Here is a 13622-nt window from a genome sequence, read left to right on the forward strand (position 1 = left end):
ATTATTTTAAAAAGTTGTAAACAATCATATATTCAACCGAGCCTTTTCATTCTAAAATGGAAAACTCATGATCTACTGACAGGTAATTGAGGAGTGAACAATTAAAAATGATTTTGGAAATTCAAGACTGCATTATTGGTCTAATACTATTAAATGAAATGGGAATTTTAACATCGCACGATTATGTCCTGGAGGCTAAAGGAAATAGATGATGAGTGAATGAAATGATTAATAAAAGGAACTGAGGAATGAAGTGGAAGGCAATAAAGAACTCTTAGAAACAAATGGACACAATGCTGTTAAACACAAACTTACATAGTATAGCCTGGAATCGAGCCTATGACCTTGAAACCAAAAGTTAGCGCTCTATCATGAAGCCATTATATACTAATTATGACGGAAAGGCGCTCCCGATTCCGACGTCGATTGGTTGGGTGCTGGATTGATTTGGAGTTTAGTATTCTGTTCAGCGCCGAGTCAATTTAAGACGTGGACCTGTATCTTAACGTGGAATCTGGACCACATAAGCTCCCACCAGGAATCGATTCCGGGTCTCCCGTGCCGAAGATGAGCACTCTAACTATTACGACGGAATTCCAAGCGATCCGGTGGTTTTATTCAGCCGGTTGGCTAGAACCGGTTGTTAAAATATTTTCAGTTCGCATAACCGTTTGTTAAACCCAGACAACAGTAAATATTACCCAGCAGAAACAGTGCATTTTTGTTTAACTATCTTTGTTTTTTAGAATCTCTTACAGCTACAGCGTTAAACATATGATCTCTCAGAACAAAGTATAAGCGCTTATTTCTTAATCTCAAATGCTCAGATATCAAGGATGAGAATTGCGATTACATCAGCATAGTTGTGAGGGTTATTTATATTCGAAACGTATACATACCGGTACCATTATCAACAACGACGTAAACTTCGTGGTTTTTGCTAGTGTTGTTCACGACGGGGGTCTCTCTCGTCTCATGAAGTATCATGGAGGTTCAATTTAGTTTTCAAAAAGGTTTTATTATTTCTAATGGACGATGTCGTCTTGTATCGTTTCCTCAGCAACACTACTTTCTGCACACAAAAACCCAGATATGAGTAAATAACATGTGTATCAGTTTTCAGTATTATATCGTTTCGTTTACTCATCATACATTTCAATTAAAAGATCATATAGTTGTAGCATCTTTACTATCGTATAGGTTGTGTTTTAAATATCCTAATCATCTATTGCGTAATTAGTGCTCGTGAAATTTTCACCAATATTGTTTCAATCGTTTAAGTCAACAGGTTTCATTATTTCTCTTTGTTACGGGGGAAGTTTGGATCACAAATTCCGTATAAGTGAGATTAGGAGGTTAAGAAAGAATCGTGCTTAGTCTTGAAGGAAGTAGTAAAAAAACATTAGGTAACAGGAATAAGAAAAACTTTGTAGTTGAATATTATGCTGCCCACACCAAACGAAAAATTTTATTTTCAGATGGACAATAACCCAGACATTTTCATCTCCCATTAAATAATGAAGCATCAGATCTCATATAAAACGCTCCAACAAAACTTTTGATTGAAAGTGTTGAGAAATAAGACGTTTCATTCACTATATGTACGGGGACACTTGGTCGAAAAGATGTAACAGCTTTTTCAGTCCAGCAATTCTGAGTGAGTTTTTCTTCGGTTTTTCTCTTTTATACCACCCAAATGTCAGGATGGCACCTAACATACAGGTCCCAGTCCACTTCCTTACTTCCTTTCCCATTCCTATCGTCACTAATTGATTCAATGCCTCCTCGAATCAATGCGGTGATAGATAATCATGGTTCGTGGACACGCCATTAGGTTTAAAATTATAAGATTCTTATGTTTATTGAAAAGTGTTTTGTTCAAGACTAATATTAGTTTGAAGATATGAAGTGTTCACGAGCAGAAGAAAAAAATAGTTCTAAGCATTTGGAATTGCCAAGTAAGATTGGAATATTTTATTTTGTTCTTTTTGTTTAGTAAGTGTAATTATATTTTTTCTTTTTCTTTGGAAATTAACAATTCTTATTCCGTCATTTTTCTATTGGAATTAGCAAAAACATTCTGAACAATTTTGAAACACACAAGGTCAAGGCGTAATTAAGTAGAATGTTTTAATTTATCTGTTTGAAATATATTTTTTTTATTTTTCTTCCTATATATGAGAATTAACATTTCCCTTTATTCTTATTATGGAAATTAGAAAATGGATATTCAGAACAGTTTTGGTTTTCAAACACTTAATGCCAAGAAGTAAACATCTCCATGAAATAATCATATCTTTTTCTTTCTTCCTTTCTTTATTGACTCTTATCTAGTCGATCGCCAGTATTTCGCCTGAAGGCAAAACATCGCACAGCAAACAAGCTGATTCGACACGTGCCAATGTACCTTCTAAGCAGGGTTAGATGTTCATTTTTTCTCTTTCCTGCTTTCATGAATATATATATATATATATATATATATATATATATATATATATATATATATATATATATATATATATATATATATATATATATATATATATCTTCCCTTCTGTACAGGAACATGCATGTTTCATGACTGTACTGAAACATTCTGCAATGTGTGTAAGAGGATTTCTCTAGCATCATATCAATGTTTTATGGTTTCTGATTGGTTATGTTTGAACCTTAGATTTCCGTCTATCACGCATGCAAAGAAACCAATACTTCTTCGCTATTACATTGAAGAGATGCAGGACAGGAAAATTGACGATGTGTGTGTAAATGCCTCTAGTTTACTGGTTGCACAAGTCTGCCATGCCTACTAGCAAAATGATATCATGTAGCAGTTTTTAAATACATATCGCACACCCGGTGGAAGACTGTTACGTGTTAAAATTACACATCTGTGGGAACATGACTTTTAAAGTTTGCTATTCTATCAAAATCGCTCCCTGGAATACTGATATTTCTGTTTTCTAAGGGTTAATTTGTTTAGTTACGTTTATGCGAAAATATCACGAGGAAGAGCTCGCTTCTTTCTCTCTACTCTCTTTTGAGCGATGATAACTCAAAATTGCCATTTTAGAGTTATAATACTCTTCCAGCGGGTGTGCAATATGGTGAATGGGTAAGATCGGACTCATGATTTTCTCCATTACTTGTGAGAAAGACGTCCAAATATAAACAGGATGATTTCTCCTGCACACAACATTAAGGATTATGATGCATATTATATATTGAAGACATCAACACGAAATAAACCAGTCTGTCATTTTGAATAAAACTAAAATTCTAAGTCTCAACATACTGACAATCATCGACTCGCTCAATTCTCTTCCTATGACCTTGAGCAAATTATCCAAAGCATTTAATTTACTAGGAAACAAAGGTTACTTCAAGGATGTCTTCAATACTACGGAGAATCAAACGTACGTTTGATCACTTCCTGGATTGAGTATATAAATGAAATATCCGTAGAAGATAATATGAGAGAGGAACGTCAACGTAGCGGAAATATGAGAGATTTATATTTAGCAGTAAAGATTATCCGAAACTTCGTCTTACGAGCAAATCCTTGGACATTCACTAGATCTCTGTTAGAATACACAGCTAATATTGTGCCCGAGGAAATTTATTACTTCTATAAGTGGTGCCTGGCTGGTACCGCAGCTATTTTTAGTAACGAGAATACGTCTGCTGAAGTTAACCACAGAGTGACCAGATTGGCGTAAGGTTTGATGTACGAGTGTATGTCTTCCCGTCAAGTGTCGAGCAAGCAAAGTGAAACTCTCCGACACAGTCACGAGATGCCTGTTCCTCTTGCCGTGAGAATAGTTGTGCATAAAGGAACAAGAAGCAGACAGATTGTCCGTCTTCTTCACCGCCTTGGTTGCAGTGTAAACTATAACAGAATTCTCAGTTAGAAACGCGGGATTGCAGCCGAGGTCTTGTGCAAAACGAATTTTAATTCTGGAGTTTATATACCAAGATGTATTGTAAAAGGTTGCTTCATCTATTGTGCAGTTGACAACATAGACTTCAACGAGGATATCCCAGACGGTAATCGCACCCTGCATGGCACAGTAATGGTGGTGTATCAGCAATCCCATGATACCGACGTAAGAGAGCCTTTGGTTTCTGAAAGTAGATCACGAAGTACTTCCTTGCGTGGAGTCATTTTTCGCCAGAGCTGTTGCCATACCATCATGCAAAGAATTTGAAACTCCCAACGCCAGTACTGAATGTTACTTCGACATCTGATTTTACTTATAAGAATGACTTTGACGCGGCAATTCTAGACAACACTGTATGGCTAATGCTGCAGACGACAGCATTGGCCTCGACTAAAACGGGAGAAGAGTGTAATGTTTGCACTGTTGAAACTACCCTTAACGACAACGAAAGTGCCAGCAATACAGAACGGATCACAAACACCTGGCAGGGTTGTACATTCTCAGCGTACAATTCATTACTATGTGAGGTGAAGAAGAAAACCAATGTGTATGTGTTACCTCTAATTGTCGCATCACCGACAGATGCAAAAACTCAGTTCACATTTATGAAGAACTTAGGTTAACTCTGAAATTGAAGGTTCCTCTAAGAAGATTGTTGCTACGCTCGACATGGGCCTTTACAAGCCAGTGAAGCAGATGGAATAAACTAATGAGAAATGCAAGGGAAAGTCTATCTTGAGGCCACGGGAACTGCACACAGTGATGGCGCAGCTCCGTGCAATAGGAGCATATGTCGACGGAACCGGTATTCCCAAACCATGGATCGAGAGTGACATGTACGGAATAGGGATGGCCAGAACCGGTTTTCGAGTCTGAACGGATCCGGTTCTAGATCCGGTTCCGGAACCGGTTCTTCGGATCCAGGTCTGGAACCGGTTCTGAAAACCAGATCTCCAAGAACTGGTTCCTCGCGGAACCGGTTCCAGTGGAACCGAAACTTTGTGACCATCCCTACGCTAAACCCGAGCTGCTGGCAGGCTGTGAACAGTGTGCTAGATGAAATGGTGGAAGCGACAGGCAGGCGCTCAGGCGGCGGCCGCTTGTCTCATTTGGCTAAATAAACTGGGATTCTGGCAAACTCATTGGCTAAAAAGGTAAACTGGCCAACTCATTTGGCTATACACCCACTGGTCGACCAATTTTTTTTCTGGGGGCACAAGTGGGTCTGGGCGGGGAGGGCACAAGCGCATGGTCCTTTTTGCAGTGTTTTGAAGGTGAACTTTGTGCCTCCTTTACGGCTCTTTGGGGGCTTTCGCATCCAGATCTGGAACCGGTTCCTAAGATCCGGTTCTGAACCGTGTTTTCAGATCCAGATCTGGAACCGGTTCCTAAGATCGGGTTCTGGAACCGGGTTTTCAGATCCAGGTCTGGAACCGGTTCCTAAGATCCGGTTCTGGAACCGGGTTTTCGGATCCAGGTCCAGAACAACACCACCTAGATTTGAGAAGGCCAGAGTGCTGGACTCGGAGAAGCCTGTGACGTCAGCACAAGTGGTCTGGTCCAGAAATCTCAAACTTCGCTGTCACCCTTGCTGTCATCCCTCTGTTGTGGGAGGTGTTGGTATAGTTATTTATTGCTCGTCTCCCCAAAGGAAATTCCTTTTCCCTCGGACTTGCCAGAGTTTCTTTAGCTGTTAATGAGTGTGTTGTGATTTTTGTTAAGTGCATTGTTTTTATGTGCGTATATGCGTGTGGTTATGTGTTGAGATATTCTATATATTAATTGTGGTTGTAGTATTCTGTACATGTAAAAGTTTACTGTTGTGTTTTGAAAAATGTTATTTTGTAATTAAATATGCCTCATCGATGGCTAACTAAATGTGCCTCTCTGAAATGAAAACTACGACAACGGGCCAAAGGTTCATGTTTTTAAGTTTCCAAAAGAAGAAAGCCTCAAAACAAAGTGGATAATTGCGATTAAAAGAGGTTTTATACCTTGAAAGTACTCCACGGTAAGTAACAGCATATTCTCCGTTTATAGTACTAAATATTATTAAGTCTATTATGTCGCAGTGGCGTCGCCAGAAGTTGAGCATTGGGGACTGGAGAAAGTCTAGGAATATAGGCGCTGTCCATTTAATTATATGCAATTAATCTATCCGTTTCTTCTTTTCTTCTTCTTCTTCTTATTATTAATATTATTATTTTATTATTATTATTATCTGAACATTGTAAATATTAAACATTTTCTCATCTGTCCATTTTAGTTGAAGTTCCCTCCACGTTATGCTCATCTGAGGATAATGTTAAAATTTGCAAGAAAAAACTACAAATTTACCATACTAATTAAAATCGTACAAGCTGTTAATCAAATTAGAATAGATAAACTTACTTTGACATATTTTACCCATACAAATTAATACTTTTCAGATTACTAAAAACAAATCGAAAGACTTTTTCATTTTATGTGCATAGTTTAATAGTTTCGTAAATATCGCTATGAAGTCAGTTTGTTAGGGCTTGGGGCCCTTAGGTGTCTGGCGACGCCCCTATTGTTTTGTAATAATACTTAAAACCCATCATCTCTGAAGGAACAATAGTTTTAAGTTTATTTTTCCCCTTTTTACTAGTGTTGCCACGAGACGAGACAGAACCCTTTTAGACGAGACACGAGACGAGACAGGCTACTTGTCCCGTCTCGAAAACGAGACGAGACGGGACGTGAATTGTATCGTGTCTCGAAAATGAAAACGCTGACGGGAATAGCCAAGATTGAAATTGCCAGTTGTCATATAGATTGCAAAACGAAAATCCCCTTTGTGAGAAAACATGTTGAAAAGCCTTCATAGAAAAGTGTCCTCTGTCTATTGAATGAAAGAATCGTGATACATGAGCTTCCAGGAATATCATCCTTAATGTCTTATCCCCAATTCCCCTTGCTATAAACTGAGGAATTCTCATTTTTTCATTTCTGGCTGGAATGATGACAAACAAAATCAAAGACAGGGAAGATTTTTACAAGGTCAAGAAACCGCCCGAACTACCACCACCATCTATTCAATTTGAAAACTGGGTAAGGTCTACACTCATTACAGGCTGTAGTTGAAAGTTCTGGCAGAGATGGCGGGAAGAGAACAGAACATACTACACTTGTCTTTATTCTCTGGTGGCGGTATTCTTTTTGCTATATGAACCGAAAACGGCAATTGAAGTATGTTATCTTGCAACTAAAATTTTGTCTTCTCTCTCTCTCTCTCTCTCTCTCTCACACACACATAAAAACACTTTTACCATTTTATCAATCGCTCGCTTATTATACAGCAGTCATGTTGTAAAATTCACCTCTTCGTTTGGGATGCGGGCGAAGGACAAAGAAAGCAAAGATATTATCGACGAACCCTTCAAATTGTTTGCTTTCAGCAAATTTATGATACTAATAATAACACTTTGGGTGAAGAGGTTTTACAGGGGGACCTTCATTTTGTTACGCGGAAATGTTTGATCTGACCAGAGTGCGAAATATCCCTCTGCTTCCATGTTGAGAGGAGGGGAATACTTCCCTTTCCTAGTGAATAATATTCATTAGGACCTGAATTATCTTCAGAAATGGTTTCTTGCAGAGTGTAAAGAACATTTGGTATAATATTCATGGAACTCCGTTGAAAGCAGAAAATATCATGAAAATGATCAAAATTCGAACATTGAAGAACATAATTAACAGAAAAGAAATAGGATACCCAAACCATATTTTTAAACCTGCTATAAAATGTATATCCTATATTTTTACTAATTCCTTACTCCCATGAAAGTATCTGGGGAGGATATTCTCTCCAATTTTTTCAGACTGAAATCATTTTATCCCGTACTATTTCCCCCCTGACACAATACGAAAAAACAAATGCTGTTAAAATCCATACACATGACCCTTCCGGGACTCAACTCGGGGCCTTCAAGCCGATGGTCTATCGCCGCAGACCGCTCGGCTTGATGTGAAGATGTACGTTGTATGATTGCGAATAGATCACGACAATATAAGAAACTTTAATCCAAAATGGCCACCCAAAAATTAACTTTTGTTTTAGACCACTAGCTAATCTGGGTGTACTGTCATGAGTTTGTTACACTAACGGGGCAACCAGCACATAGTATCACACACCCCGCGGTTATGGGATCAGATTTGATCCATGGAGGTGAAGACTGGCCCCAAGCATTCTTTCGTCCGATGTGTCGTTCAGCTCCCATTACTATGGACTTTAAGTAGAGCTTACTGTGCAGTAACATATAAAATTTCAATCAAATACTTTCCATTACTCAATAAAATTATCTGGTTCCGTGATTTTAAAAAAAAATGCAACAAATCTGGACATGCTAAAATGGAAAGTAGTTTTTTGATTGGTATGGGTTAACACTGTGAAACCTAAAGGCTGGAATATATGAAATCAAAGTGTACACACATATCTATCTCTCTATTTATCTATATATCTTTCCATCTCTCTTTCTCTCTCTCTCTCTCTCTCTCTCTCTCTCTCTCTCTCTCTCTCTCTCTATATATATATATATATATATATATATATATATATATATATATATATATATATATATATATATATATATATATATATATATATATATAATATACAGACACTATAAAGCAAGTGGACTGATAGTATACGGTAGTATCGGGGATGGTGACACCTTTACATCGAACTTTGCTTGTCGTGTAAACATTATTTGACATTAGTGTCTTCATCTTCGACGTACCTATGAGCAATTTACTGTATATTCGTGTATTGAAACTGGTGAAACAAATTTCAATGTTTCAGAATGTAAAAAAAAAAAAAAAAAGCCAGGGTCGAAAAGCCTCAGACAACTAACAGCAGAGATATATTATCTTGTAAACTATTTGTCTTTGCCTTGTGAGCTTCTTTGAATTTATTTTTAAGACCTTTACGCAACTTTGGCCGAATGGATGATGATGGGAAAATTAGTGGAATGAAGAAAGTAGTAGGATACTAGACCACTTCGATAAAACACACACATTCGAAAAATGAAATGAAATCTTTGAGTTTTACGTCCCGCGGTTATGCCGGTTAGGCTAAAGGAGACGGTGATGATGAGTAATGAATGAAATGGTGGAATGAAGAAAGTGGGAGGAAACGGGAGAACCTTGAGAAAACCCACACACGCGATGTTTGTCCACCACAAAGTTCACTTAGCGGGGCTGGGATCGAACCCGAGACCCCAAGCGCCAGAGGTGATCGCTCTACCATTGAGCCACTGCAGTCCCCACACACATTCAATGTTTGTCCACCACAAAGCTCACATGGCACTCACCGAGATCGAACCGACTACCAAATACACCAGAGGTGAAGGCTTCACGGTCTAGCTACCGTGACATTTTTTGTCTTGTGTATTCTGGGTAATACTTGTAACTTAGTTGTATCTTGATTAGCATGGTGCAGCCTGGTGCATTTTACTTTCGTTCCCATGGTATGCTGCTATATTTTTACGAGACAAGACAAGACAAGCGAGACAATACGGGACAGAACCTCTCGAGACGAGACACGAGACGGGACGAGCACATTTTTTCGAGACGAGACATGCTTTGAACGAGACGAGACGAGACCGCGTGAAGTCTCGTCTCGTCTCGTCTCGTGGCAACACTACTTTTTTGAATTCTCACTCTTAAGAAATCGAATTTTGCTTTACAACTACTTACAGCCTCATTTTAGACAATATTTCATTTTCCTGATCTAAATGGTAATATTAACCTAAAGCATATTTATTTTATTTTTCTCACATTAATCTATGAGAAACAGTTTGCTTTGAATATTTGTAAGGTCCAAGGTGCTGAAAGAGGAATTGTTTGATTGCGAACTCAAAAATAAGTGATAGTTGAAATATAGTCCTGCATATACAGTAATCTAAATTATTTGAAATTATTTAATATATATAATAATTTGCATCAATTGCTCCCTAATCGCCGTATTTTATACCTTTGAGTGCCAGGAAAGGTGAGATAATTCCAAAATTATTACCACTAAAGTAGGAAAACATCCGAATCTACTTGATGGTTTATATTCTGTCATAATAATAATAATAATAATAATAATAATAATAATAATAATAATAATAATAATAATAATAATAATAATAATAATAATAATAGCTAGTAGTTGCAAGTAATTTCCTGTTACGTACATTCATGTCCAAAATGATTGTCGCATATCTATAACTGTCTTCTTGTAAGAATATAGTTTGATAATGATTTTTGCAGGGTATTTTTAATACAGTAGAGCGTCGATTATCCGAAGTAATTGGGGGACATGGGTGTTCGGAAAACTGGTTTGTTCGGATAATCGAACTGTACTGCACTGTACTGGACTGTACTTCTACAGCCAGTGCCAAACCGACAGAAGTGTGCTGGTTGTTGAAACACAGCGACTGACGGCTTGGCCGGTCAGCAGCGCCTTATGAAGGCCCCATTAGAAGCAATGTTCCGCCAGCGGTGGCTCAGTGCGGGGACTACTGGGGGAAACTTGGTTTGGGAGTGAGGGGGATGATAGACGGCAGGGTGGGAGAGTAACAGGTGCGAGCAAGTACACAGTTCGGTTAAGCGGTCGTTCGGTTGACCGACGTTCGGATAATCGGCGCTCTACTGTATTGATACTATGTTTATAATCGGGAAATGTATATTTGTGGTAAATTTCAAAGGAAAAGAATTATAAATATGAAAATTAGAATGAATAAAACATAATATTGCTAAATGGTCAAGAAAGTTTTACTTTCGTTTTATTGTTCTTATTTACTGCTCTTTTGACATGAAATTTTCCACATACATGTCTTTGCCGATTATACACATACTAGGTATAACATTATAAGAAATGTCGGGTGAATTTGTTATCAAATTATATTCCTACAACAACATATTTATAGACATGCAACAATAATTTTGGACATGAGTGTACATACAATAAATATGTAATGGAAGTAGGACATTACATGGTGTCATCGCACAGACCATTTGCCTTCTCTCTGAGTGGTATTGACTAACCACACATTACTCAATTTGAATCCATTTATCTGACTGCAGCTCTTATTTGGAGATTAAATCATTATACCTAAATATGATTGGATGAAATGTACTGCAATCATAACGTTCAACATCAAATTATAATATTCAAACATTATAGGGCTTTAAATTTATGAAAAACATACCAAATTTAGGTTTACCTGGTGTAATAATAACATTCCATAAAGTAAGCAAGAAATTCCAATCACATAAGACTGATATCTCCAATACTATTTTGATCAATAATAATTGAGCTCTCTTCCATGTGAAATTTCTGGGGTTCTTACCAGGAATATATATCTACCAACTAAGTTTCATTCGACAGATCTAGGTTTGGAGCAAACAATTGATGCTTATTTTCATTTTACTATTAAACTGGCGTTATGTATATTTTAGTTTAGTTTCATGTTCTATTATTCTTTTAAAAATAAAAGATCCATATGTGGATATTCCCATTTTAATGAAATTTGTTGCTGTTTATAATAAGTAATAGTGATTCTCTTCGATAGCATTTTTTTCATTGGTTTAGGTTTTTACAATTAACTTAAAATTACGAACGGAAGAAAGTTTCAAAGAGATCAAAAACATAAGAAATAATATTGTAATAAGAGAATACAGTCTTGATTTTGGTTTATAAAAAAAGTGAGGTGAGGTGAGGTGATTTTAGTTTAGCATCCCGTTCAGCAGCGAGGCTATATGAGACATGGACCTACTGATTAACGTGGAATCCGAACCACATGAGCTCCTGCCGGGAATTGAACTCGGGTCTCCCACGCCAAAGACGCGTACGCTAATCGCTTAGCCACGTTATAAAAAGTGTTATTAAAATTTCCTATGATCTTCTCAGAAAATGAAGAAATTTTTATGTCGTTAATATTGACTATGTGTTGTATTAATGCATGTATTTAAAATTGTATAAGTATGCATTTGAGCAATATTGAATTTTGTTAAAAGTGTAGAATGTGTTAAGAACAAAAGCTTTCTCCAAAGTGTATGTCGTCTCTTACCGTAATTGGTATTCATAATATTAATTAACAATGTTGAAAATTGCCGTGACTATTAGTGCACAAAATGAACTAGTGCTAGTACAGAATAGTAAAATATTTTATGCTTTGCATGAAAATTGAAAAGAAAAAGAATGGTTTGAAGCATCTGCTTGGTATAAAATTGCAAACCATTCCTCAATAAAACTGAGTTATAAAATTTAATTCACATTGTTAGGGATCGTAATGCTTTAATTTCACGACCCGCTCGGGAGAGTAATTCTCCCGGAAGTACGTTTTTCGCTCGCTACTGTAGCCAGCTGTTTTACGCGCTATATTAACCAGTTGTTTTAAGTTGGTCACAAAATTTATATCATATAGTACAAGGGGAACAATACGAGCCCTGTGGGGCTTCCAACCCATTCCTACTACTACTATTACTACTACTTATCTGCAGAAAAGTAAGTAAATCACTTTTTTGAGTATTATTTTCATATTATTTTAATTAAATAAGTGTTATAAAAATGTGGAAAAAAACTCCTCGGGCCGGGTTTGAACTCACGCCAAAAGAGATTTTTGTTACTAACATATAGCGCTAGTTCACTCGGCCACGAAGATTGACAACAACAGTCGTTTGATTTCTGCTATTTGAATGCAACGTGGGAAGAGTGGATAACGCCAACCAATCAGAACTGTGTTTTTAGTTCCTACTTCCGGGAACATTACTCTCCTGAGTTAGTTCTTTAATTTCTTACTTAATTTCAAGTAGCATGTATTTGTGGTGATGTATCTTAATTACAATAGATGTTTTGATCTTTCTCTTTAATTTTGTAAATCATCCATTTTTACTATATTTGATTATGAATATTCTGATTGAGTCATGAATGTTATTCGAGTAACGTGAAATCATGATACTTACTTTCGCTTGCACTAACGATACTTTTATGCTTATAACAGAACGATAAACTTTTTTGGGGAATGTACAGTAATATTGACTAGAAAACAATAGTAACTTATTTGTCGCAATCTGGGAAAAGTTCTTTACTTCCTCTAATTTCTTTCCTTTTTAGGGTTTTAAGTCACAATGTTACTGATGCACCTTCTTATTTGGTATATAGGTAGTTTAAGAAAGAACACGTAAAAGGGTACAAATAGAGCAGGAGTGCTACGCAATACTAAATTGTAATTTCCCATTTCTGAAAGCTATGAAGTTCGTAGCACTCGGGAACTCCTCTACTCAGCTGGTAAGACAACTTGTGTGACGTAACTGTAGCAGCCATCTGGCCTTCCCAAATCTAGGTGGTGTTGTCCAGAACCGGTTCAAGAACCGGATCTCCGAGAACCGGTTCCGCCAGAACTTTGTGGCCATCCCTAGTACGGAATGGCAGTGTCGAAGCAGATCCTTGAAGGAAGGCATGTTAGAAGAGCTCTGCAGGCGGACACAATCATTGCTCTGTTCACACTGTACGAAGAAGCATTCTACGCGCCGAACAGTAAACTGAGGAATATAATGCATTCAAAACTAAGGAAACTACAGGAAAGTGTCATGATCGGTGGCGACACTAAAGCAGCCCACAAGAAGCTCGCTGAAGCAAAAGAGTTTGCAACAGTCCCAAGTGCGTTTGCAGAG

This window comes from Thermobia domestica, chromosome 9 (genome assembly GCF_964235325.1).
Source record: "Thermobia domestica chromosome 9, izTheDome1.hap1.1, whole genome shotgun sequence".
NCBI classification, from domain to species: Eukaryota; Metazoa; Arthropoda; class Insecta; order Zygentoma; family Lepismatidae; genus Thermobia; species Thermobia domestica.